Source organism: Lynx canadensis, chromosome D1 (assembly GCF_007474595.2).
Source record: "Lynx canadensis isolate LIC74 chromosome D1, mLynCan4.pri.v2, whole genome shotgun sequence".
In the NCBI taxonomy this organism is placed as follows: domain Eukaryota; kingdom Metazoa; phylum Chordata; class Mammalia; order Carnivora; family Felidae; genus Lynx; species Lynx canadensis.
The window spans coordinates 31417040-31429641 of NC_044312.2; positions in this window are offsets into that span (position 1 = coordinate 31417040).

Sequence of the window (12602 nt, forward strand, 5' to 3'; positions counted from 1 at the left end):
GGTGGGAAAATGTCCAAGCTCATTTCTGATTCACTAGAATTAGCTGGAATGTTTAGGCAGTAAAAGAGAGGAAAGGATATAGTGGTAGTCTATAATTTTAATTATGAAGTTATAGGTATTTCAATTCTATTATGAGCCTATCTAATACAGGGAGATAAACACAAATCTGTCTATCTATCTATCTATCTATCTATCATTTTCAAGAATTATTTGGAGATCAGTAGGGATTTTGGTGAAAACCCAGGAAGTGAAATGTAAATCTGTGTATCTATATCAACATCTTTCTCTCTCTTTCTCATTTATATACTAATGACTAACCATTATTTTAAAAAGTATTTAGAGTCTAAAAGGGATTTTGGTGAAGGGCTAGAAAGTAGAATGGAAAATCAAGATTCCTTTGCCATAGGTGTAATTAAAAACAAAATGAGGATATTGCTGTATACAACTCTAACTGATTTCTTAAGGGTTTGGATTAGCTAAACTGAAGATCTCACCCATTCTCCAAATCATGCAGGTTTAAAGTGGGCAGCTTGGTTCAGGGAGAAAGGGAACTAAATTGCTCTGAATAATATGGGAGAAGAATTTAAAATGTCATGTTGACTGGGAACCTGGATGAGAGGAGAGATGCACCCTCGGAGTGGGCACTGCATGAGTGGAAGGAAGAGATATCAGAAACCTCAGGATTGGAGCAGCTTTTAAGGACTTAGGAAGGCAAACAATTATGGAGAGGAAATTTTTTAAAAACCTACTTGCCATGGGGTAAACTAACACCACCTGTGTTATAAACAGTATAAATACTGTTATATTTACAGTATCATTAATAAAGGGCATTGCTCCCTAATGCTTCTCTATGAAGGTGGATTTTGGGAGGAGGGAACTTGAGAGGGTGTTCACTTCTGTCTGCGTTGGTGCAAGGGAGGGCAAAAGTAAGGACAGGAAATCCTGAGAAGAACACTGGAGTTAGCAAAATGCCTGGAAAAGTTCAAACTTCCCAGGATGTGAAATTAGTGGGGTCAAAGCCAGGATATCTATGGGTCAAAGCTGGACCTAGCTAAAATCTAGTTATGTGTGGAGTAACTGTATAGAGTATATATAAGATATGCTTAAAGGCATTGAAAATTAGGAAGGCCCAGAGAGGCTTGGAGGGATAAAATCAGCTCAGTTCGGTGTGAGATTTGTCCCACTGAATGGATGGAGTGGGGCTATGGGTTCACTTTCTCATTTTGTCCCATGGAGAAACCTTTGTGATAGTTCTGTAGCTCTGTGATGCAGACCTAGAACTCTAGGCTAGAGCATTTATTTTTAGGGCCTACTTGCCAAGCACAATGAGCTTCAAATAATGGAGGAATATCTTTCTTGTGAGAATGCTTTGTATTCCATGACTGAGCTCAAGTTCAAGTTCATATGACATTCTACCTTTTTTTACTTATTCTGTAGTGTGGAACCCTTCTTCTGTTTATTTTCTCCATCCAGAAGGATATATTTCCCTCCGTATGTCTACAAACCAGAGAGAAAAGCCCGGTAAGACAAACCTAGAGCTAGCCCACAACATATATAGATGCTTATTTTCCCTATTCCTCTTCCCAATTTACTAAATCAATGTGCATGCACAGATAAACACTTATAGTAGGAACTCTCAGGAAAAACTAAAACATCAGTCTTTGTAGGGAGATGAACTTGTCCTGGTTTACCCAGGACATTGCTGGTTTTAGCACAGAAATTCCCACTTCCTTGGAAACTTATCTCCTGGACAAATTGGGATGGTTTGTTCCAATGCTTCCAGGGAAAAAAATGTGGGAATGGGGACACAAACATGCAGGACACAAGTTAGAGGTAGGGTCTAGGTGGGGAAGGCATGCAGTGTAAACATGGTCTCCCTCTGATATCAGTCATGATCTTGCTAAGACCCTTCAGACTATGGAAGAAAGCAGTCAGCCCTGATACCCTGCACCAATGACAAAGCTCAGCTGAGTGTGACTACCTGGAGGCCCACAGGAGCAGCCTAGAACTGACTAAAAGTCAACAATGACCATGGAGGCAGGGGTTGTTCCCCTGGAGACTTTGGCCAGAGAACAGCCATGTATCAGAGGTTGTGGGAGGTAAGGTAGGAATTCCTTTAAGGGCCTGTGGTTTTAGGGAGATAGCTAAGGCTGAAGGGTCCATTGGTCCTTAACCAAAATCAAGATATTGCCTGAGAACCAGTGAGCTGGGAAGTTCCACCAAATTAAATGGGTATCTGAGTAGTCTGGGAGCTTTCAGCAACTGCAGAATGCCCTTCTACTCCTGACACCAAGAATGCTGATAGTCCAAGATCTAAGCAAGCTGCTCTGAAGGCTGTCAGAACAATGAGTGGGAGCTCAAAATGGAGATGAAGCTGCAGAATCACGCTCATGACAATCATTAAAGTGCTTCTAATTCAGACAGTTTGCCCTTAAGGGCTCCCAGCCCATGCCAATCACCTGAGTGTATGCACTCACATCTGGCTGCTTCCTGCATCCCTGAAGGCCAGAAAGAGTCCCTGAGCTTCAGGCCCCAGGGAATCCAGAAAAAGATGGGTTGTTTGTTTCAGCGGGTTTATTCCATAAGCAAAGGAAAAGTTAGCCACCTCCCTTGAAAAAGCTAAGTTAGCATCAGCCTCTAAGCAGAGACCAGGCCCTGTTCAATCCAGACTGGTCTGATTAGTGAAAAAATTGAAGACCTAGAGCCTATGCCAGGCCTGGGTCTGATCCCAGAGAAGAGATGGGGCTTGGGTATGCAGGAAAGTCAACATGAGGAACTCCAGGCCCAGTCAGAGGTGTGAGCTGGACGTTGCTAGGATAATAGGCCACCATCATTCTCCAAGCAGACCAAATGACCAATTTTTACAGAGCCAACCTGGGACACATCCATACCATACAAAAATAAATGACAATAGTTTATTATATAGTAATAACTATATAATGAATTATTACTTTAGCCATAAACATTATGGAAAATATGTGTTTAATTGAAATTGTGTATTCTATAAAATTTGATTTTTTATTCCAATTAATGCTATTATTTAAACAAAATAACAATATGACTAGTAGCATGTTTATATTTATGTTCTATTATGCAAAGTTTTATAACTGTTTATTAATCTTGCCATATATATATATGTATACACACACATACACACACACACACACACACACACACACACACCACATCTTCTCTATCCATTCATCAGCTGATAGACTCTTGGGCTGTTTCATATCTTGGCTATTGTAAATAATGCTGCTGTAACATAAAGGTGCATGTATCCCTTTGAATCAGTGTTTTCATATTCTTTGGGTAAATACCCAGTAGTGCAATTGCTGGGTCGTAGAGTGGTTCTATTTTTACTTTTTGAGGAAACTCCATATTGTTTTCCAGAGTGACTGTATCAGTTTGCATTCCCACCAACACTGTAAGAGGGTTCCCCTTTCTTCAAATCCTCACCAATACCTGTTGTTTCTTGTGTTGTTGATTTTAGCCATTCTGATGGGTATTGGGATCATATCTCACCATGGTTTTGATTTGCATTTCCCTGATGTTGAGCATCTTTTCATGTGTTTGTTAGCCATCTAGATGTCTTTGGAAAAATGTCTATTCATGTCTTTTGCTGATTTTTAAATTTGATTATTCTTTTTTGAGGTGTTGAGTTTTATAAGTTCTTTATAGATTTTAGATAGTAACCTTTTATCAGATATGTCCTTTGCAATATCTTCTCCCATCCCTTAGGTTGCCTTTTAGTTTTGCTGATTATTTCCTTTGCTGTGCAGAGCTTTTTATTTATTTATTTTTTTTAATTTTTTTTCAACGTTTATTTATTTTTGGGACAGATAGAGACAGAGCATGAACGGGGGAGGGGCAGAGAGAGAGGGAGACACAGAATCGGAAACAGGCTCCAGGCTCTGAGCCATCAGCCCAGAGCCTGACGCGGGGCTCGAACTCCCGGACCGCGAGATCGTGACCTGGCTGAAGTCGGATGCTTAACCGACTGCGCCACCCAGGCGCCCCCAGAGCTTTTTATTTTAATGAAGTCCCAATAGTTTATTTTTGCTTTTGTTTCCCTTGCCTCAGGAGACATATTTAGGAAGAATTTGCCATGGCCGATGTCAAAAAGGTTAGTTACTGCCTATATTCTCCTATAGGATTTGTATGGTTTCAGGTCTCACATTTAGGTCCTTAATCCATTGTGAATTTATTTCTGTGTATGCTGTAAGACAGTGGTACAGTTTCTTTTGCATGTGGCTGTTCAGTTTTCCCAATACTGTCTTTTTCCCAATGGATATTCTTCATTCCTGCATTGTCAAAGATTAATTGACCATGTAGTTGTAGTTTCATTTCTGGGTTTCTATTCTGTTGTATTAATCTGTGTGTCTACTTTTGTTTCAGCACCATACTGTTTGGATGACTAGAGCTTTGTATACAAGGAACACAAGAAAGGCTAAGGACCTTGTAATTTTATCAATTTAAGTCTAGAATTGGGAAGCCTCCAGCTTCGCTTTGCTTTTTCAAAGTTGCTTTGGCGATTCAGGGTCTATTGTGCTTCCATAGAAATTTTGGGATTGTTTGTTCTAGCTTTGTGAAAAATACTGTTGGTATTTTGTAAGGATTGCATTAAATATGTAGACTGCTTTGGGTAGTATAGTCATTTTAACAGTATTTGTTCTTTCAATACATGAGCATGGAATGTTTTCCCATTTCTTTGTATCCTTTCAATTTCTTTCATGTTTGATAGTGTTTGATAGTTTTCAGAGTTCAGGTCTTTCACCTCTTCTTCCTAGGTATCTTAAGGTTTTGGTGCAGTTGTAAATGGGAAATGATTCCTTAATTTCTCTTTCTGCTGCTTTATTGGTGTATGGAAATGCAACATATTTCTGTGCATTGATTTTGTATCCTGCAACTTTACTGAATTCATATATCAGTTCTAGAGTATTTTTGGTGGGATTTGCTGGGTTTTCTATATATAGTATCATGTTGTTTGCAGATAGTGAAAGTTTGACTTCTATGCCTACTTAGAAGTCTTTTATTTCTTTTTGTTGTTTGAAGCTGTGCCTAGGACTTCCAGTACTATGTAAAATAACAGTGGTGAGAGTGGAAATTTCTGTTTCTGATCATAGAAGAAAATGATATTAGCTCTGGGGTTTTTGTATATGTATTTTATTATGTTGAGGTGTGTTACCTCTAAACCTACATTGTTGAGGGTGTCTATCATAAATGGATATTGTACTTTGTCAAATGCTTTTTCTGCATCTATTGAAAGGATCATATGGTTCTTATCCTTTCTTGTATGAATGTGGTGTATCACATTGATTGAATTGTGAATATTGAACCACCCTTACAACATAGGAATAAATCTCACTTGATTGTGGTGAATGATTTTTTTGATATATTGATACATTTGATTCGTTAGTATTCTGTTGACAATTTTTCAATCCATGTTCATCAGGGATTTTGGCCTCTAATTCTCATTTTTCAGTGGAGTTTGGTTTTGGAATAAAAGTAATGCTTGCCTCATAGAATCAGTTTGGAAGTTTTCCTTTCATTTCTATTTTTTGGAATAGTTTGAGAAGAATAGGTATTAACTCTTCTTTAAATGTTAATTAACTCTCCTGGGAACCTATCTGGCCCTGGACTTCTGTTTGTGGGGAGATTTTGATTACTGATTCAGTTTCTTTGCTGTTTATTGGTCTAAGTTTTCTAGTTCCTGTTTCAGTTTTGGTAGTTTATATGTTTCTAGAAATTTATCCATTTCTTCCAGGTTGTCCAGTTTGTTGGTATGTAGTTTTTCATAATACTCTCTTCAAATTGTTTGTGTTTCTGTGGTGTTGGTTATTATTTCTCCTTTCTTATTTGTGAGTTTATTTTTTTTCTCTTTTCTTTTTGAGAAATCCATCTAGAGGTTCATTAATTTTACTAACCAGGTCCTGGTTTCATTGTTCTCTTCTTTTTTTGTTTGTTTCTGTATCATTTACTTTTATTCCAATCTTTTTTTTTTTTCAACGTTTATTTATTTTTGGGACAGAGAGAGACAGAGCATGAATGGGGGAGGGGCAGAGAGAGAGGGAGACACAGAATCGGAAACAGGCTCCAGGCTCTGAGCCATCAGCCCAAAGCCTGACGCGGGGCTCGATCTCACGGACCGTGAGATCGTGACCTGGCTGAAGTCGGACGCTTAACCGACTGCACCACCCAGGCGCCCCAAATCTTTATTATTTCTTTACTTTGGCTGGTTTTAGGTTTTGTTCTTTTTTTTTTTTTTTAGCTCCTTAGGTTGTTTGAGATTTTTCTTATTTGTTGAGGTAGGACTGTATTGCTATAAATTACCCTCCTAGGACCACTTTTCCTGAATCCCAGAGGTTTTGAACAGTTCTATTTTCATTTTCATGTGTTTCCATATACTTTTTTATTCTTCTTTTATTTCTTGGTTGACCATTTCATTGCTCAGTAGAATGCTATTTAAACTCCATGTCTTTGAGGTATTTCCAGATTTTTTCTTGTGATTGATTTCTAGTTTCATAGCATTGTGGTCAGAAAAGGTGCCTGGTATGATTTCAATCCTTTTATACTTGATGAGGCCTGTTTTGTGACCTAATATGTGATGTATGCTGGGGAATGTTCCATGTTTACTTGAAAAGAATGTGCATTCTGCTGTTTTAAGATGGAATGTTCTGAATATACCTATTAAGTCCATCTTGTTCAATGTGTCATTCAAAGCAATTGTTTTTTATTACTATTTTTTTCAATATATGAAGTTTATTGTCAAATTGGTTTCCATACAACACCCAGTGCTCATCCCAAAAGGTGCCCTCCTCAATACCCACCCCCCACCCTCCCCTCCCTCCCACCCCCCATCAACCCTCAGTTTGTTCTCAGTTTTTAAGAGTCTCTTAGCCAAATTATGGAAAGAGCCTAAATATCCATCAACTGATGAATGGATAAAAAAAATTGTGGTTTATATACACAATGGAGTACTATGTGGCAATGAGAAAGAATGAAATATGGCCCTTTGTAGCAACATGGATGGAACTGGAGAGTGCTATGCTAAGTGAAATAAGGCATACAGAGAAAGACAGATACCATATGGTTTCACTCTTATGTGGATCCTGAGAAACTTAACAGAAACCCATGAGGGAGGGGAAGGAAAAAAAAAAAGAGGTTAGAGTGGAAGAGAGCCAAAGCATAAAAGCCATTGTTTTTATTGTTGTTGTTGATTTTTCTCTCTAGATGTTCTGTCCATTGATGTAAATGGGTGTTAAAATCCCCTACTATTACTGTATTATTCATAATTCGTTCCTTTATTCTTGCTATTAATTGTTTATACATTTAGGTGCTTTTGAATTGGGTGCATAAATATTTACTACTTTTAGATTTTTTTGTTGGATAATTCCCTTTACTGTTATATAGTGTCCTTCTTTGTTTCTTGTTACATCTTTATTTTAACCTCTAGCTTGTTTGATATAAGTATTGCTACTCTGCCTTTCTTTTGACATCCATTTGTATAATAAATATTTGTCCCCTTACTTTCAATCTGCAGGTATCTTTAGGTCTAGAATGAGTCCCTGTAGACAGCCTATAGATGGGTCTTATTTTTTTATCCATTCTGACACCCAATGTCTTTAGTTGGTACATTTACATTTACATTCAAAGTAATTATTGATATATATATGAATTTAATGTCATTTTATTACTTGTTTTGCACTTGTTTCTGAAGATTTTCGCTGATACTTTCTTCTTTCTCTCTTTCATGGTTTGCTGGTTTACTTTAGTGATATATTGGGTTTATTTCTCTTTATTCTTTGCATATGTATTAGTGGGTTTTTGATTTGTAGTTACCATTAGGTTTGTATATAACATCTTCTACACATCAGTCTATATCAAGTTGATTATTATATAAGTTTGAACCCATTCTTTACACCACCTCATGTTTTTGGTGTCATGTTTTACATCCTTTTTTTGTGAGTTACTTTCCTGATATTTTACAATATTTGTGGTTTCTGCCCTCAGACTGTCACTTTTGTTCTTTCCTTTCCACTCAAAGTGTCCTCTTTAATATTTCTTGCAGGGTTGTTTTAGTGATCATAAACTCCTTTAGTTTTTGTTTGTCTGGGAAATTCTTTATCTCTCCTATTGTGAATGATAGCTTTGCTGGATAGAGTATTCTTGGCTGCAGATTTTTCACACTTAGCACTTTGAATATATCATGCCACTCCCTTCTGGTTTGGAATGTTTCTACTGAAAACATCCCTCATAGCCTTATATAGTTTCCATTGTATATAACTGTCTTATTTTGTATTTCTGTTTTAAATTTTTTTCTTTATCAGTATATTTTGTCATTTTTATTATAATGTGTCTTGGTGTGAATATGCCTTTATTGATTTTGTTAGGGGTTCTCTGTGCCTCATGAATCTGGATATGTTTCTTTCCCCAGATTAGAGCTGTTTTCAGCAATTATTCCTTCAAATAAACTTTCTGCCACCTTTTCTCTTTCTTCCTCTTCTGGGACTCATATAATAGGAATGCTATTTAATGGAGTCACTGAATTCCCTAAGACTTTTCATTTTGCATAGTTCTTTTTTTTTCTCCTTTGTTCAACATGATTTGATTTCCATTACACTGTTTTGTAGGTTGTTAATTTGTTCCTCTGCTTTTTCCAGCCTGCTGCTCATTCTGTCAAGTGTGTTTTTCATTTCATTTATTGCGCCCTTTATCTCAGCTATGTTTTCCTCATCTCTATGTTAAGGGTCTCACTAATGTCTTCCACTCTTTTCTTAAGTCCAGTGAGTATTTTATGATTGTTACTTTAAATTCTCTATCAGGTATTTTATTTTTATGTTTCATTTAGATATCTGGCCATGGCCTTGTCCTGTTCTTTCATTTGGGTCAAATTGCTTTGTCTTCTCATTTTATCTAAGTCTCTGTGCCTGCTTCTCTGTGTTAGGGAAGAGCTACTTCTACTCTTCTTGAGTGTAATGGCCTTATGAAGAACTCCCAGGTTAGGAGAGGTAGTGTTGCAGGGGTTTGTCCTGGTCTTCTGGGGGAAGGAGGCCACTGTGCTAGGACTGAGACAAGTGTGACTGGGAAGAGTGGTTCCAACAGAGCACATAAGAGGGTGGTGCTTGGTATAAGAATGTTAGGGGCTCCTGGGTGGCTCAGTCAGTTGAGCATCTGACTTCAGCTCAGGTCATGATCTCACAGTCTGTGAGTTCAAGCCCTGCATCGGGCTCTGTGCTGACAGCTCAGAGCCTGGAGCCTGCTTCAGGTTTTGTGTCTCCCTCTCTCTCTCTCTCTCTCTGCCCCTCCCCTGCTCATGCTCTGTCTATCTCTGCTTCAAAAATAAATAAAAAAAACATTAAAAAAAAAGAAAGTTAGGTAGTGAGTGTAGGTGTTGCCCTGGTTCCTGAAGGCGGGTCTGTGTTTATGCTGAGGGGTTGGGGAGGGAAATGGTGCTGGCCAGTTCCTTTGCTCCCAGAGGGGTCTCTCTGTGAATGCTTATTCTCTGGGTCACACTCCAAGAAAAGCACATAACCTCCCCACTGTGTGCTCCAGGCATTCTTCAGATCACTGTTTTCATGTTCTGTGTTCATAAGCTCTTTGTCATACCTTTCTCTAAAAGCAGCCCCAATGCCTCTAGACTTTCCTAGAGCCAAGCACCTTGACCTTTAAAACTCCGGGATTAAATGGGCACCTGGGTGGCTCAGTCGGTTGAGTGGCCAACTCTTGGTTGAGTGGCCAACTCTTGATTTCTGCTCAGGTCATGATCTCATGGTTTGTGAAATTGAGCCCTGCATCAATCTTGGTGCTGACAGTGCAGATTCTCTGCACTTGGGATTCTCCCTCTCTCTCTCTCCCTCTCAAAATAAATAAATAAACATTAAAGAAATAAACAAAACAAAACACACAATAAAACTCCAGGCTTTAAGCCTTGTTAGTTATAAGAACTCTCAAAGTTTGGCCCTTCTTGCTTTCTAAGCACATTGTGATGAGGTGTTTTATCTTCCTGTGTGGGATCTCTTTTGTGCTAGTCTGTCTCTAGTCTTTCTCCTCATTCATAGCTCCCTCCCCATTGCAACAGCTATAATCTTCCAAACCTTATCTTTGCATTTTGTACCTTCTACAATGTGACCTCTTCTCTACCTTTAGTTTGTAGTTTGCTCTGCCAGTCTTCAGGTCATTTTCAAGGATATTTATAATTATTTGATAGTTATCTTTATTATTATTTGTGGGACAAGGCAAGCCTAGTGTCCTACTCTGCCACCATCTTCCTTCCCCAGTATGAGGACTTCCAAAAAGTGGACAAATACAACAGAACTAATTAAGTAAATATTAAATATAGGTAATATTTAATATTTAAAGCAATGTTGTGTTTTTTATTTCCTTCCCATGATGCAGTAGGATACTTTACTCTTTCTATTTCATGTTATAGTACTTCCTGCAGGCTATAGGACATTTTTTTTTTAATTTAACGAAGTGGTAAGCATAAATACAGTCAAACACAAAATTCACTTTGACCTGCAGGTCTACTCTTATCAGGGTGCTAGTCCAATGTGATGACATCAAGCTAAATATCCTCTCAACAAAAGCATACAAGTGTATGTTCTTAGGATTTTAAACACCAGAAAGAGCATGTTTTACACTTGTAGGAATTCGTTTCTAACTCTCAGAAAATGTCTATACACTTTGGACCTGCATGCTTGTTTTTGTCAGTTAGGTTGTCTACATCCTAAATTTATCATAGACTATCCATATCTGTGGTATCCATTTTAAAACATTTTAAGGCACACTGCATTCCATCAAAAGTTAAATCTTTCTTTTTCAGAGGAAATTATTTTATAGCACAGAGTAAAACTTGTGAAATCAAAGTTGGATTCAAAACAAGTTACAGTTTTACTGAAGAAATTGAGAAAATTCTGGTTAACTTGGCTGCTGTTTTCTAGTGGCATTATTTTGAGTAAAAAAGTGGTCTTACAATACAAATTGAGCCATTTTGAATTTTTGTTGAAACCCACACATAACACCCAACAGCTTAGGTAAAATCTGCTCATTTTCTTCATTCCTATGGCCTCTTCACCAGTGCAGAGAAATAGCATAATTTTTTTTTATTTTACTGTAATCCTTGTTTTTCCATTCTCATCCCTAGTGTATTTTGAAGTTAGACAAGGTCATTCTGGTTCATAGTTGAAAAATATGAGCTGATGGCAGGCCAACACTTCTAAAACAATGTCAGGAATATGGTAAGCCTATGACTGAGAAAAAGATCTCTAACTTCCTCAAATAAGAAATTTTTATAAGTGCTTCTGCCCATTAATGAGGAACTGAAAAGTGACCCAATCTCATGGGGAAGCAAACTGCACACCACTGAAGTAGTGTTGTGTACAAAGTGTGCAGAACAGTTAACAGTATGCCCTTTTTCATTTTCTTTGTTAAGTTTACAGAATGAACCGAATTTGCCAAAATTCACATTTACAGTGTGTTGAATATGAAGATATATGAGCAAAGTCTAGTTTATGTTTGTACAGTAAAATATCTTCTTGGTTTCATTAAAATCTTCATAGAAATTGAGATGATTTGAAACTATTTCTTTTACCCAAAGCAAAATACCTAAGAGTTTGAGGACCATTTTTTGTTTTTGTTGATGTGATTCTACACATCACTTGATACACTGTACAAAACACGATTGTTGGTAAGACGTGATAGAAACAGCTCTAAATTGCAAGGATTGACACATCTGTCGTCAAAATTTTCTTTTTGTTCTCCCATTGGTCATTGTAGTTGCAACTTATAAATGAAGAAATATAACTTTACTTGGTCTCAAAGAGCAATTAAGAGAACAATACAAGAAAACAATAATGCATCTTCATTCATGCTGTAAGTCCAAGCTAATTCAGGCATTACTATTTACAACTGAGATTTGGTATCTTTTTGGGAGATGAAAACTTTTTTAAATGTTTATTTATTGGTTTTGAGAGAGAGAGAGAGAGAGAGAGAGAATCCCAAAAAGGCTCTGTGCTGTCAGTGTGGAGCTTGTTGTGGGACTTAATCTCACGAATCATGAGATCATGACTTGAGCAGAAACAAAGTCAGACGATTAACAGACTGAGTCACCCAGGCACCCCAGGAGATGAAAACTTTTAATTAATTTAGAAGTACTTGCCTGTCTGAGCCTGTACTTGTGAGACTTGTGACATTCAGTTTCTGTATGCACTTTCTCATCCCCTTCGTCATGCCAAGTCCCCAGTCATTTTCTGTATGTTGTACAGAGTGCTCTGCTTCAAGTATTTACCTGCCAAATTCAGTTGTGTGTGTCTGTCCATCTGTCATTAAAGTAAAACTCTTTTTTGGTAATGTCTGGATCATACTGACATTAGTATTGTAACTGTTCTCATTTTCATGATCTGAACTCTCGGGAAACATGGCCACAATATTCACATATTCTGGCATGATATATAACAATTACTCCACAGGGAATGTCACAGATGAAGTTACTGATCACCATTACACAACAATTGCACATGTAAGCCACATTGTTCTAAAGCATGCGGGATGCTTACACAACTTTGGTGGGAGCTGCAAGTCATGGTTGCCAGCATTAATAG